At 43.0% G+C, this 13,878-nt stretch overlaps 1 protein-coding gene across 1 annotated transcript in view; it reads left to right on the top strand.

The window, feature by feature from the left end:
• The window catches only part of LOC122789817 (two pore calcium channel protein 1-like), a 2,103,677-nt gene that overhangs the window by 1,596,454 nt on the left and 493,345 nt on the right, over window positions 1-13,878 (top strand). The gene's annotated exons all lie outside the window — the stretch shown is intronic.

The following is a 13,878-nucleotide window of genomic DNA, read 5'->3' as shown; positions in this document are numbered from 1 at the left end:
ATCACCTGTTTCCATTTCTTCCTGTCCTCTGCATCTTGCTCTGTCACACCAACCACCTGCATGTCCTCTCTCACCACATCCATAAACCTTATCGTAGGCCTTCCTCTTTTCCTGTTACCTGGTAGCTTCATCCTTAGCATCTTTTCCCAATATACTCAGCATCCCTCCTCAGCACATGTCCAAACCAACATAATCATGCCTCTCTGGCTTTGTCTCCAAACCTTCCAACCTGGGCTGACCCTCTAATATACTTATTCCTAATCCTGTCCACCCTTGTCACACCCAGTGCAAATCTTAACATCTTTAATTCTGCCACATCCAGCTCAAACACCTGCCTTTTTGTTAATGCCACTGTCTCCAACCCATATAACATAGCTGGTCTCACTACCCTCTTGTAGACCTTCCCTTTCACTCTAACATGTACTCGTTTGTCACAAATCACTCCTGACACTCCTCTCCACCCAGTCCATCCTGCCTGTACTCTCTTCTTCACCTCTCTTCCACACTCACCATTACTCTGAAGTATTGACCCCAAGTACTTAAACTCATCCACCTTCGCCACCTCTACTCCCTGCATCCTCACCATTCCTCTATCTTCCCTCTCATTCACACACATATATTCTGTCTTAGTCCTGCTGACCTTCATTCCTCTTCTCTCTAGAGCATATCTCCATCTCTCCAGGGTCTCCTCCACCTGTTCCCTACTCTCAGTACAGATCACAATGTCATCTGCAAACATCATAGTCCACGCACAGGGACTCCTGTCTGATCTCGTCTGTCAACCTGTCCATCACCATTGCAAATAAGAAAGGGCTAAGAGCTGATCCTTGATGTAACCCAACCTCCACCTTAAACGCATCCGTCACTCCCACCGCAGACCTCACCGCTGTCACACTACCCTCGTACATATCCTGTACCACTCTTACATACTTTTCTGATACTGTATGTATGTATATATATATATATATATATATATATATAGATATATATATATATAATGTGTTATGTTCAATTTATAAGCATTTATCTTAAATTGTGTCTGCAAATGTAGCCCAAATTTGACAATTTGTGAATATTATCTTTATTGTTAAAAACTATACCAACCATTTAAGATTTTTATTACTGTGATTTGACCTCTTTGAGTTATACTAAATTTCCATCTGATGTCTCTTTCATTCTTCCTGACCACTGTGTCTGGGATTTAACCCTTGGATCCATGTCAGCCACTCTTCTTCTAGACTTCAGATCCAAGCCTGTAGCTCCTCCCTTTATCCATAATCCCCAGCACTTCCTCCAAGCCCAGAGATCTCTTTTACAGTGTTCAAAAACCAGATGAACAATCCAGCCTTGCGATATCCTTTTCAGCTTTTGCTTATTGTTTTCATTTTAGTTAGTGTGCTTCTCCCTTGTTAGTTAGCGCTATATTAAGTATCGGTTTAGATAGTTAAAGTAGTTTAGACTTGACTTTCTTGGTGTGCATAGTGTTCACTTTCTACAGAATTAGGTAGTAGATTAGTTAAGATTCTTAAGTAGGTTAGTTTAAGACGGTTGTAATTAATAAGATAATTAAAATCTTTAAAATTATATAACTAACAGGAAGAAACGACCAACATGTGCTGTGTAAACATATCACCAAACAAATAAACCAGAGTAAAGCAGTCCAAAAAGGAGAATGATGAGATGACACCAGGCTCTCAGCATAAAATGAACAATCTTTTATTTTAGGAAGCCAAGCACACTTGCACATCTGTTTTACATCCCTTATTGAGGCATTCGAAAAAATATGTTTAGATGAAATTTATAAGGGGTATGATTCTACAAATAAGGGGAAACACTTGACTGTTAGAGAAAAAAAAGTGCTTGAACACTTAATGTGTGATCAGAGCATTGTTATACACCCTGCCGATAAGGGGGGCCCTATTATGATTCTAGATTCTTCATGGTATGCTGATAAAATGAATGTTATGTTGTCTGACAACTCTTGTTATAGTAAAATCACACTATTTGATGTTAATAACAAGGGAAGTCATATTAAAGACACGTTGAGCTGCACAATGTCATCTGGGCTGATAGAAGTTTGTTTGATTATTTCTTTGTGCAACATCCCTTGATTCCCTTTATACAGGTCCTGCCCAAGTTACACAAGGATCCTATAAATCCACTGCTTAGACCCATAGTCTCTGGTAGAAAATGGAGTACAGAGTCTATGTCCATCTTTCTAGAAAAACAGAGCTGTTGGACATGCTACACTTAAGGAAATCCCAGTCCCTCAGAGACACACGCTCCAGGGATCTGAACCTTATCACAATGAACAAAACATACTGGAGGGATAGGTTCCTTACCCAGAGACTCCACAGACTCTGGAATAGACTGCCCATACATGTCAAGCAGAGCGCCTCTTTGGCCCTCTTCAAAAGGAACCTTGATAATTGGATGGGAGATAGGAAATTCACCCCGGGGATCATGTCAGTCGCCCTGCTAGACAGGGGTCCAGGGAAGTAAATACTGTGGGAAGAAATAGCCAGGATTTGTTATTGCTAGGCTTGTATAGGCCCTAGGGCCGATAGCCTAGTGCCAACCTATGAACATCTGAAGAAGCAGCAATAGCTGTGAAAGCGCTTATGTTGTTTTAAAATAAAAGGTCATTCATGTTATGCTGAGAGTCTGGTGTCATCTCATCATTCTCCTTTTTTGGTCTGCTTTAAAATGATATATTTTTAGGTGTGAATACTTTACTGTTTAGGACTTGTAAGTTTTCGCTGGCATCAGGGCCTTAGCATGTCTGTGTTTGTGTGTTAAGCTCCCTAATAGCTTTGCTTTTCTTAGTAGTAAGGTGTTCTTTTTGTTTGCAGACATGGCAGAAAGAACCGACAAGCCTTCTGGATTCAAGAAATGTACTTCTTGTGGGCATAAGATCCCTAACTCAGATGCCCACAGGAAGTGCATTTATTGTTTAGGTGCCACACATCTTGAAAAAGACTGTCAGAGCTGTGCCTCCTTTAATCCAACTGCCTTCTCGGATTGGCAAAATAAGTTCATTTTGAGAGGACTTCTGTTGGTAGAGGCTCAGCTCCCTTCTACTCCAACTTCTTCTGATCCTAAAAAGAGACATCTGAAATCTCTGTCCTCCTTGTTGGAGCCTTCCTCCAAGAAAACCAAGCATTCAAATCCTGGCTTGTCAGATCTGACCTCTACTCGACCAGCCTTGGATCCTGTTCATTCCTTGGATCCAATGGTTTCAGGTCCATCAACCAGTTATCCTGTTCTGATAGCTTCAGATCCAAAACCTTTGGATCTAGAAGTTAGGTCTTGTGTTACAGATCCTACCATCCAGACAATCTCATCGACTCTGCCAGAAAGGATTTTTCAAACTCCTTCTAAGCCATTCAGACCGTCTTCTACTACTACTTCCAGATCTTCCAGGAGTTTGTCCTGAATCCACATGGACAGAATAATGTAGAAGAGCTCAAATTCAGTTGAGGATAATTCCAGCTCCATGCCCTGTTAGTTCTCTGAACCTCCTGACCAGAAAAAGACTTTCTCCTTCTCTGATCCAACCCTCAGCTTTGGAGTCCAGGGATCCGAGATCCCTGAGAGGTATGGTGTGGGATCCGAAGTCTCATCATGTATCGGATCCAACAGTTACCTTGACCAGCTAGGCTCTGTTCTCTTCAAGTGAAAGTGGGTCTTCTGAGAGGTCTGTGCTGGGTCTGAGGAGCAAGGATCTGCTCCAATTGGCTTATATACATCCTTCTCTTAGGAATCTCAGCCATAAACAGCTTGGATCTGATCCTGTCTGGGAAGCACAAATCTGGGGATGACCACAGTTTTTTTCCTTGTCTGTTTTGGCTCCGAGGGGGGAGGCAGTGGTTTCTTCGGGTCCTTCTGATTTCCGGGTTGTGGAAGGGGTTTTCTCAGCAACTGGAGATACTTCCTCTTGTATCTTGGCTCCCTCCCCTCATCCTATAGCTGTTGTGAGCTCAGAACCATTCATTTCTGTCTGGTCAGGTCGACCAGTTCCAGAAGGCCCCCAGTCACATTCCCATCTCGGACACCCCTCCTCTTCCGATACCTCCCCAAATCACACCACTGAGGAGATCTCCCAGAAAGGGACATGTAAAAGGAGACACATGGACTACCCCCTGGAGTCTGTCATGGAAGAAACGGACTTTGAGGAAGGTGAAGGATCTCCACTTGACGATGTTTCCTTCAGAGACATCATGGAAATCTGTAGGCAGAGGGGTGGTTGGTCAGCCTAAAATCCTTCACCATAACAGTCTGTGCTGTTGGAGGCCTTTGAGACTGGCCCATCTACATCTTGGGTGACTCCCCCGGTGGATGAGCTCATTGATCTATTCTCCCATTGGGCCTGGAAAGAACCAGATACCATTGAACCAATCCCAAAACAACCTGACAAGATTCTGTCCCTGCCTGCAGATCATCAGTACATAAGCAGTGGTGTTGCAGTTGATGCCATGGTTGTGGAAGCAGCAAGGAAAAAAGAGGTAGCACAAGAGAGCTCTACTGTCTATCCTCTATACAAAGAATCCAGCATGATGGACAGGTTTGGTAAGCGCGTTTACACCTTGGCTATTTTCGTTCTGAGGTCATTAAATTTTGTGGTACTTTTTATGCATCTGTAAAGGGATTTGATTAAGGAATTGTAAAATTCTCTTGCTGAGTCCATGCTCCAGCGGAGGACCTCAAGAAGGTTTCTCTGCAGCTGGCCACTCTTACATCTATTATCAATGCCCCAGGAACCAATGAGGTGGTAAGAAAATGTGGTTACATAAGTCTCAAGGACCTTTCCTAGACTCATGAGGAGATACCTCTTCCAGAGGCAGAGGTAGAGGTTTCAGTGACAGATGCCACCCTAGGAGGCAGAGGAGGCCTGCAGAATCAGGGTTTTCGGGATTCCTTTCCTGATACATCATATCAGTGCTCCAAAGCAGTGCCTGTCTGCTCTTCTCTGGAGGTAGTTGAGGGATGTTTTGCATTGCACTCAGAATCCTGGAGAAAAATCATAAAAACAACTGGGTACTAAACATCATATCTAGAGGATGTTACATTCCCTTTTCCCTCCCCCCTACAGTAACAAACAAGATGCTTCCCAATGTTCCACCTAATCAGAGGGAGTCAGCAGCTCTAGTGGTTCAAAAGATGCTTTTGCGCAAGGACGATTGGATGTGCTCCATAGATTTCCAGGATGTGTACTACCACATAAAGATATACAGGTGCTCTAGGAAATTTCTGTGCTTCCGGCTGGAAGCCAGTCATTACCAATTCAGAGCACTGCTGTTTGGACTCACCACAGCCCTCCGGGTGTTTACAAAATGCATGGCAGTGATGGTGGCAGCTCATTTGTGGCTGCAAGGATTCCAGGTGCTTCCATACTTAGATGACTGGCTCCGGACTGCCCCAACCAGACATCAGTTACTACAGGCTGTAGACTAGCTGCTCGATATCTCCAGATCCTTAAGGATCTGTAAAATTTGCTAAGTAAAAACTAGATCCATAGCAAAACATAGAGTTCATTGGGACTTAGCTGGCCAGTCAAAGAACTCTGACATACCTGCCATTACAGAGGATAATGACCCTACAAAATCCAGTACATGACATGTTGTTTTGCCCTTCTCCTCCAGCGAAACTGGTTCTATGGGTATTGGGATCTATGGAACCAACTATAGTCTTAGTCCCACTGCCCTGGTTCATCATAAGAGTTATACAATGGGAGTTAGTGATTCAGTGGTCGATTCTACGCCAACACCTCTCCACGACAGTGAATCTCATACCAGTCTGCAAACACCATGTGCAATGGTGACTTCAATGCCAAGGCTTACACCTAGGCAGACTGTTCTCTCTCTCCCCTCCCCTGCCACAGTGACCACCGACGCTTCCCAGCTAGGGTGGGGGGCATTCTATGGGAAAGGTGGTACAAGGCACTTGGACCCTTACAGAGACCAATTTGCACATAAGTGCCCTAGAGATGAGAGCAGTCCTTCTATTATTGCCAGCCTTTCAGGATGATCTTCCTGTAGGGACTGTTGCTGCTCACACAGGCAACATTTCAGTAGTCTGGTACCTCAACAAGCAAGGAGGAACCTGTTCTTACCAGTTGTTCAGGGTAGCCGTGAGGGTCTGAGAATGGGCGATCTCTTCAGACTGCTTTCTAGTTGCAACACGCATACTGGGGAAAACAAGTATGTTGACAGACTGACTCAACAGGTCCATTCTGGCTCCTCATGAGTGATTTCTCAGTCAGTCAGTAGTTGATATGATTTTCAACCATTGGGGCCAGCCTCGCTGCAGCCTTTTTGCCTCTCCCCTGAACAACAAGTGCAGTGAGTTCTTCACTCTGATCCCTCCGCACAGGGAGTCACCGAGGGATGCTCTAGTCCACAATTGGTCCCTGGGTCTCCTTTATACTTACCCTTCTCTTCCCCTAATCCCATGATTTCTCCAGAAGACAAGAAGGTCGAAGTGTCTCATTGCCCCCTTCTGGCCTTGCCAAGTGTGGTTCCCCTTCCTGTGGTCTCATTTCAAGTGTTCTCCTTGGATCCTGGAGCCCAGCCTTCCTGTCTCACCCATCAGAATTCTGACACCCCGATCTACACACCCTCAAACTGACTGCATGGTTTCTCCAGTTCCACTTATTATTAGGCAGTCCTGGCTTCTCAGAATTCTTCCACCAAGAAGGTCTACAAAATTAAGTGGAAGAGGTTTTCTATGTGGGCCAGCAAATAAAACATTGACTCCTTTTCAGCATCTGTTCCTGACATTTTGTTTTTCATTACTCTCTTATTTGATCAAGGAACTAGTTTTTCTACAGTCAAGCTACAACTTGCAGCAATACCAAATTTTCTTGCGGGGCACGGACATGCTTCCTTATGGGCCTCTAAATTATGCAAAGCCTTCTTGAAAGGGGTTTTTCTCCTCTGACCTCCTATCAAAGAACCTTGTCCACTGTGGGATCTCATGGTGGTTTACAAGGGTTAACACAGAAGCCCTTTGAACCAACAGGGACTTGTGATTTAAAGTTTCTTTCCTGGAAAACTTTTCTCCTGGTAGCATTGACATCAGCAAAAAGAGTCTGTGAATTACAAGCCTTGTCTTCAAAGCCCCCTTGTATAATTTTCCTCAAGGACAGTGTGTCTTTATGTACTAACCCTTCTTTCATGTCTAAGATTGCCTCTGAATGAAATCTTAATTAGTCCGTCCAACTGCCAGTATTCTTTCCTAAGTTTACAAATAAGGGCGAACACATGATGCACCTTCTTGATGTTCATAGGCAGTTACATTTTTTATCTTGATAGAACAAAGCAGCATAAGAAATCTGACCAACTCTTTCTGTCCTACTCCCCTAATCATTTGGGTCAGGCAATTTCTAGTTACTTTTTCCAAATGGATTTCAAACTGTATTTCATTGATATATCTCCAAACAGGGTTGGCTTTACCCCGACCACCCAAAGCTCATTTTACCAGATCTGTGGCTGCGTCTGCAGCCTTTTCTTCCAGATCTTCGGTTGAGGATATTTGTGCAGCAGCCACTTGGTCTATGATTCATACCTTTATTACTCATTACAAACTTGACATTATGTCTAGAAGCAGACCTGCATTTTGTTCAACGGTGCGCCACTATGTTCTTCCATAAGGGCCACCCAAGAACAATGTAGCTGGGGACTCTGACCCAGTGATGAAGAAGAATGAAAGAGACAACATCAGATTTATAAGTTATGGGTAAGCAAATTTCCTACCTTTCTTTCCCTTTGGAATTAATTGTGAGATTTGTATCCATATGTTACCCAAGTATTCTTTATATATGGTATATAGACACAGCAAACTCGATCTGAGGGCTTGGAGGAAGCGGGGGAGGATTATGGGTAAAGTGAGGCGCTGGAGGCTTGGATCTGAAGTCTAGATGAAGATTGGCTGCGTCAGATCTGAGGGTTGGATCCTAGACCCACTGGTGAGGAAGAATGAAAGAAGGCAACACAGATAACTAGTTATGTTAGTACATAACTTTTAATTTTCATATGTGATAGTGGTTGGCTATAAGAAATCTGAGAATAAGGGAGTAATATATTTATTCCGAGTTACAATAATTGTGATTTGGTCTCCTGCTTAAAGGCACAAAAGAAGTCAGAACTGTCCTTTATTAATGCATATTGATAGAAGTGCATTGAACAAGATCAAATAATTAGTTAAACTCTTTCAGACCACAGTGCTTGAGCAAATAATTGGAATTTTGTCCAGAAGTCTTTTAGCATGCTGCAATTAAAAATAATATTGCTAGTCATCTTTTGTTTTCGGCTCACATCTCCACCAAACTGTTTTAAGTTTTTATACCTTTTGCCTACAGATGGTTTAATGCAGCATTATCCATATTTGCTGATGCATGAAATAATGAGGCATCTGGGGAAGTCTGGATGAAAAAACAAGTGATTGTGGCAGCCAAAGAAATTTAAGAAGGAACTAAAGAAGATATAATTAGGAAGCTAAGGGTGTGGAAAATGATGACAGTGGATTTAGATGACAATGTGCAAGTAAACTGTTTTGGGACCCTCTAATATTGTATATGGGGCAGTCTTTTTTTCTGCCACACAGAAGAAATGATATTGATAATAATTAACAAAGAACTAAATTAATTTGTGTGAGAGTCAAAAAGAGTAAGAGTTAAATGAGACAAATTATTCATCTTGATCAAGAGGGAACTAGGAATGCCATTCTTTACAGACAACCAATTAAGATTACTGTATTTTGCTCAGTCAGATAGTTATTTCGGCTTGTTTTTTTTAATCCTTTGTTAACTGAGTTAGTCCCACTAGCTAGTGGCCTCTCTTCAGGGGAGACCTAATGTGGTATTTATACTACTAGGGGAAATTTGTCCAGGGCGTCGAGGAACTTCTTGTACTCTTTTTGATAGGGGTCATGAGATTTTTTTTTTTTTATTACATTCATCTGAGCCACCACCAACTCAAACAAGTGGGGCCTCAGTTTAACATCCCTTCCGAAGGGCAACATGCTCAGGAGTGCAGCACCCCCCTTATGCTGCACTGCAGTGTCATCTATCGATCAACCTGGTATGGGAATAGAACCCACAACCTTCTGTACCAAAGGTGAGTGTGCAACCTATTGCACCACTTATACCGTATATGCATTGCATATGGAAGAATATGCTTACATAGGGTGGAAAAATAGGAGCAAAGGGAAGAATCACAGTCTGGATGCAGTTATTGATAGAATATATGGCTAAAGATTCTGTGTACTATGTATATAAAGTAGCAGACAACCTTTTGGAAAAAAGAAATGGAAAAATTAGGGTTTCCCAATAGGCTCCTTTATAACTAAAAAAAGATTAAATAGAGGCTGCAAGTATAGCTTGGAGAAAAATGGATAAAGATTATGATACTGAAAGCAGACATGTTTGGGTTAAAACCCCAGGAACTTTTTACAAGGTCTGTGAGTAGAATTAAACTAGTAAAGAAGGGAGAGGGGTATATCAAAGGGAATGACATGCTTAGTGAATTATTTTATAAGAGCTAAAATCGGGGGGGGGTTGACATATTGGATATTGTAACAGAGTAAGAAGAACTGGAAGTAGATCTTTAGAAAAGGGTGGAAGCATGTTACATAGAAAAAAATAAAACATTGTATAATTATTGCTTCATTTATTTTTATTCATTCTGTAGTTGCATCTTAATTCATTTCAGGGTTACAGAAGAACTAAAACCCATCACAGCACTCACTGGTCACAAGATACAGAACTAATCGTGAAAGGGGCAACAGCTTAGCAGGATGCATGCATACATACCACACTCAACTTAGCAATGCTAACCAAATTAATTTCCTTGAATTGTTTTTGGTCGCACTACTTCTTATATCAAATTGAGAATTCACAGGTGTGCCTTTACCTTAATTTCTTCCTGAATTGGGATAAGATTTTACAGACATAAGCTTGTCTCGCTGTGTAAAGGAAGTGTTGACTTTAATTACACTGTGCCGTTCTTGATAGCATGCATATTGAGGACTTCCAAGAAAGGTACATATACTGATCAACAGGTTTATTAGAGCTCTCCTTGTATGAATGCTACAATATTAAAAAAACATAAAACAATCAAATGAGAGACATTTCATTTGTTGGCTTGTAATTACACTGTGCAAATAGTAGCAAAGAAGAAATTTGGAGAAATTAATAGAAAATCCACTAGAAAAAGTGAGAAAACTCAGGCTGGCTAAAAAGCAGTTCAAGTTTCAGCTTTGGTACAGGAGGTGGTTTCCAGTAATTGTGAGGAAAAATAAAATCAGATGCACTCAGAAGTGCTTAAAATAAGTGAAACACTGAAGGGATATATACAGTGAAATAATAAAAGGACGGAAAAATAGAATAAGCTTTAACTAGCTATTCAGATGAACTGATAAAACTGCAAAATTCAGGGGTTAAAATGAAGAAAATGCTGACTGATCATGAGGCCTTTCAAGAAGAACTGTTACTAAAAAACAAGAGTTAGAAAACAGAGCACACAGAGAAACCTGCAGATGTTATGTAGTCCTATCTCACCGTAATTCTTGCTGGATGGGTTCAGAGCCGATTCTCGGCTCCGACCCGGCAGATACCAAAATTCGAGAGTTTTTACTGGTTCGTGGCTAACCCCTATCCCATGGTGCCTCACGGCAATTCCCCAGATCTCATTTGCCACGAAAGCTTTGAGGTTGTCTCCTTACTGGCTCATTGGCTAAGTAGAAGATTTTTTTGTAAATCTTTGATATTTTTGTCTAGTTTTCTTCATTATTCTGTTTAAATAATTGTTACTTTTTACCTGTGTGATTGTAGTGAGTGCTTGATCCCCTGTCCCACTTTCTTAGGATTGTACGTCCCGTTTTAGTTAGAGGGACGTAGTTGCCTGTTTAAATTAGAGGGCCTTTCCTCTCTGAGTGCTAGTCCTTCTATATAAAAAAAAAAAAAATCTTTCTTCTCTTCATACCTTGCCTTGTTTTATTGTTGTTGTTATTGTTATATTGCTAGCTTTGTTTTTCTCAGCAGTATGTCCAAAGATAAAGGCAGAGAACATAAGGAACACCACCCTTCTGGGTTCAAGAAATGCTATGTGTTCTCAGAAAATGTCATTGACTGACAGTCACACCAGCTGTGTGTGTACTGTCTTGGAGAGGCTCATTTACAAGAACCCTCTACTTTCTGTCATGCCTTTAGTACTAGGGTTCTTAATGAAAGAAAACGAAAATTAATTGACAAGGGTCTTATGACTAGTTCCTTCCAGGAACAGCTGGAACTTAGACAGTTCCCAAAACTTTGAAGAGAAAATCTCCATCGGTTCCAGCTTCAGAGGCATCAAAGAAGTCTAAAGCGATGGAGCCGAGGAGTTCTGGCTCCGATTTTGCTTCTTATGTCTCGGTGCCATCTGTTTCTTTGGTGCCAAGGCAACCTTAGGCATTGAGGCACTCACCTGTTTTGGACCCTATCTCACCAACTTTGATATCTCATATTTTAGAAAGGAGGAGATCTCCTTCTATCTCCACCCTTTCCTCCAGGACACTTTCAGATGAGAATATCAAGCGGGTGGTGAAGAGGCTGCTCTGTGACCCGGCTCTAGCTAAAAAGTTAGCTCTTCCAGACCCAAAGGCTTCGGCGCCATCCCATCTTCAGACTACTGCTCCTCCTCCAACTGTTCGCTGTTGGAGTCGAGCACTTAAGGTCCTTCTGTGCCAGATCCTTTGGTTCTGAGAATTCTTCCTGCTTCCTCGGAACCGATAACTCTATCCTCGTCGGCTCAGTCTGAAGCCGAGGGGTCTGGGTGCCGACACTCTCGAGTCGACTCCGAGAGGGATAGTTACCCCCAGTTTTTCTTTGGAACCAACCCTCCCTCTCAGTGCTTCGGCTCAACTGAGCTTGGTTCCCATGTCTGCTTCGGAACCTGGCCCTCCTGCTTGGAGCCGACCTTCCATTTCCTCAGTGCGGAGGTTGTCTTCGGAGCAAGGTGGAAAGGCCTTTGAAGCAATAGAAAAAGCTTTGTCCAGTGCCAAAACCCTGCCTTTGGACCAGATGTCCCACCAGCAGCTGGTAGCAACCTCTTCTTGCCCACTTCCCCCTCAGCATAGGGAACCAGAGACTCGAGAAGTCCCCATTGGAGGTGTCCCCGCTTCTGAAACCTCCCCAGATGATATCACTGGAGAACTCCCTTGGAAGAGACTTTGTAAGAGGAAGCACATTGATTCACCTGAGTCTGTCACATCAGACACTGATTTGGATGAGTCAGAAGGGTCCCCAAGATCCCCCTCTAAGGATGACTCTTTTGCAGACATCCTTGAAATCCTTTGAGCGATGATTGGAAGACCTCTAACCGTACTGAGGATGAATCAGTGTACCTTGATGCCTTTGGTTCCCGACCTTCCACCTCCTGGGTGACACTGCCATATGACCAACTCTTGGGGGTCATATCCCAGAAAGCTTGGACATCCCCGGACACAGTGGAGCCCGTCCCGAGGAGGCCAAACAAATTTATGACCACTCCAGAAAACAAATCTTTTCTTTCTAAGGGAGTTCCTGTGGATGCTGTGGTGGTAGCAGCGGCCACAAAAAAGGAGTTGTCTGAGACCTCTTCAAATATCCATCCTTCTAATAGAGAGTCCAGGACGATGGATAGGTATGGAAAGCATACCTTCTCTTCAGCGGCATTTACCTTATGATCGCTGAATTACCTGTTCCATTTTACTAGACTTCAAAGGGATCTCCTGAAGGAGTCGGGAGATACCCTTCAGGGTTCAGTAGCTTTGGGATCCATGGACAAGGTATCTGCGCAGCTCTCCACCCATACATCTATAGCTAACTCCCCCATGAGGCTGATTTCCTGCACAGCTGATGGAGCGAGCAGGGCAGCTGCAGCAGGAATTCCTCTTAGGAGACATTCCTGGATGTGTCTTGCAACTTTACGGAATCCTTTAAGTCTTCTTTTACCAACGTCCCCTTTGATGGTTCAACTCTTTTTGGACCGCAGGTAAAAGAGACTTTGACCAGGTGCGAGCAGGAAGGGGAAACCTTATCTGCTGTCAGAGTCCACTTCTCCCTTCCTTCTAGACCCTATCCCAAGGGTCAAACAGGAGGGAAAATGTGGTTCCTTAAATCCCAAAAAAGTTTCCCTCAGGCACAAGGTCAACCCTCTCCTAGAGGCAGAGGGGGAGGATATAATGGAAGATGCTACACTCACGGCAGAGGAGATCTGCAACATCAGGGAAATAGAGATGCTTTCTCTGATTGTCCCTTCCATCGTCCCTGAGGGGTTGCCCACCTCTCCATCTCTGGAGGCAGTTGGGGGTCATCTTTCACTATACCCAAGCTCCTGGCTACAAATTTCCCAAGATCATTGGGTACAACCATAATTTCCAGAGTTTACCTTATTCCCTTTGTTTCCGATCCCCTGGTAAACCGGCCTCTACCAGATGTGCCACTCATTCAGTTAGACCATGCAACATCAGAGGTCATCTCATTGCTCCAAAAAAGAGTCATCCAAGAAGTCCCCACAGAGTAAATAGGATCTGGAACTTAATGATTCTTTTTAGTTTCTAAAAAGACAGGGGACTGGAGAGCAGTTCTAGATCTCAGCAAACTCAAGTCTGTAAAGAAATTGAAGTTCCGTATGATCACTCTGCAGTCAATATTTCCCTTTATTGGGAAAGACAGTTGGATGTGCTCAATAGATCTTCAGGACACTTACTACCATATCAAAATGGACAGGCACTCCAGAAGATATCTATGCTTTTGGCTGGGAGCCAGTCATTTTCAATTTTGAACACTGCCCTTTGGCCTCACTACAGCCCCCAGAGTGTTCACCAAATGCATGGCAGTGGTAAAGGCTCACCTGAGAC

This window comes from Protopterus annectens, chromosome 1.part2 (assembly GCF_019279795.1).
Source record: "Protopterus annectens isolate FY-2018-M chromosome 1.part2, PAN1.0, whole genome shotgun sequence".
In the NCBI taxonomy this organism is placed as follows: Eukaryota; Metazoa; Chordata; order Ceratodontiformes; family Protopteridae; genus Protopterus; species Protopterus annectens.
The sequence above is the reverse complement of the archived record's forward strand: the minus strand, read 5'-3'. Positions and strand labels throughout refer to the sequence as shown.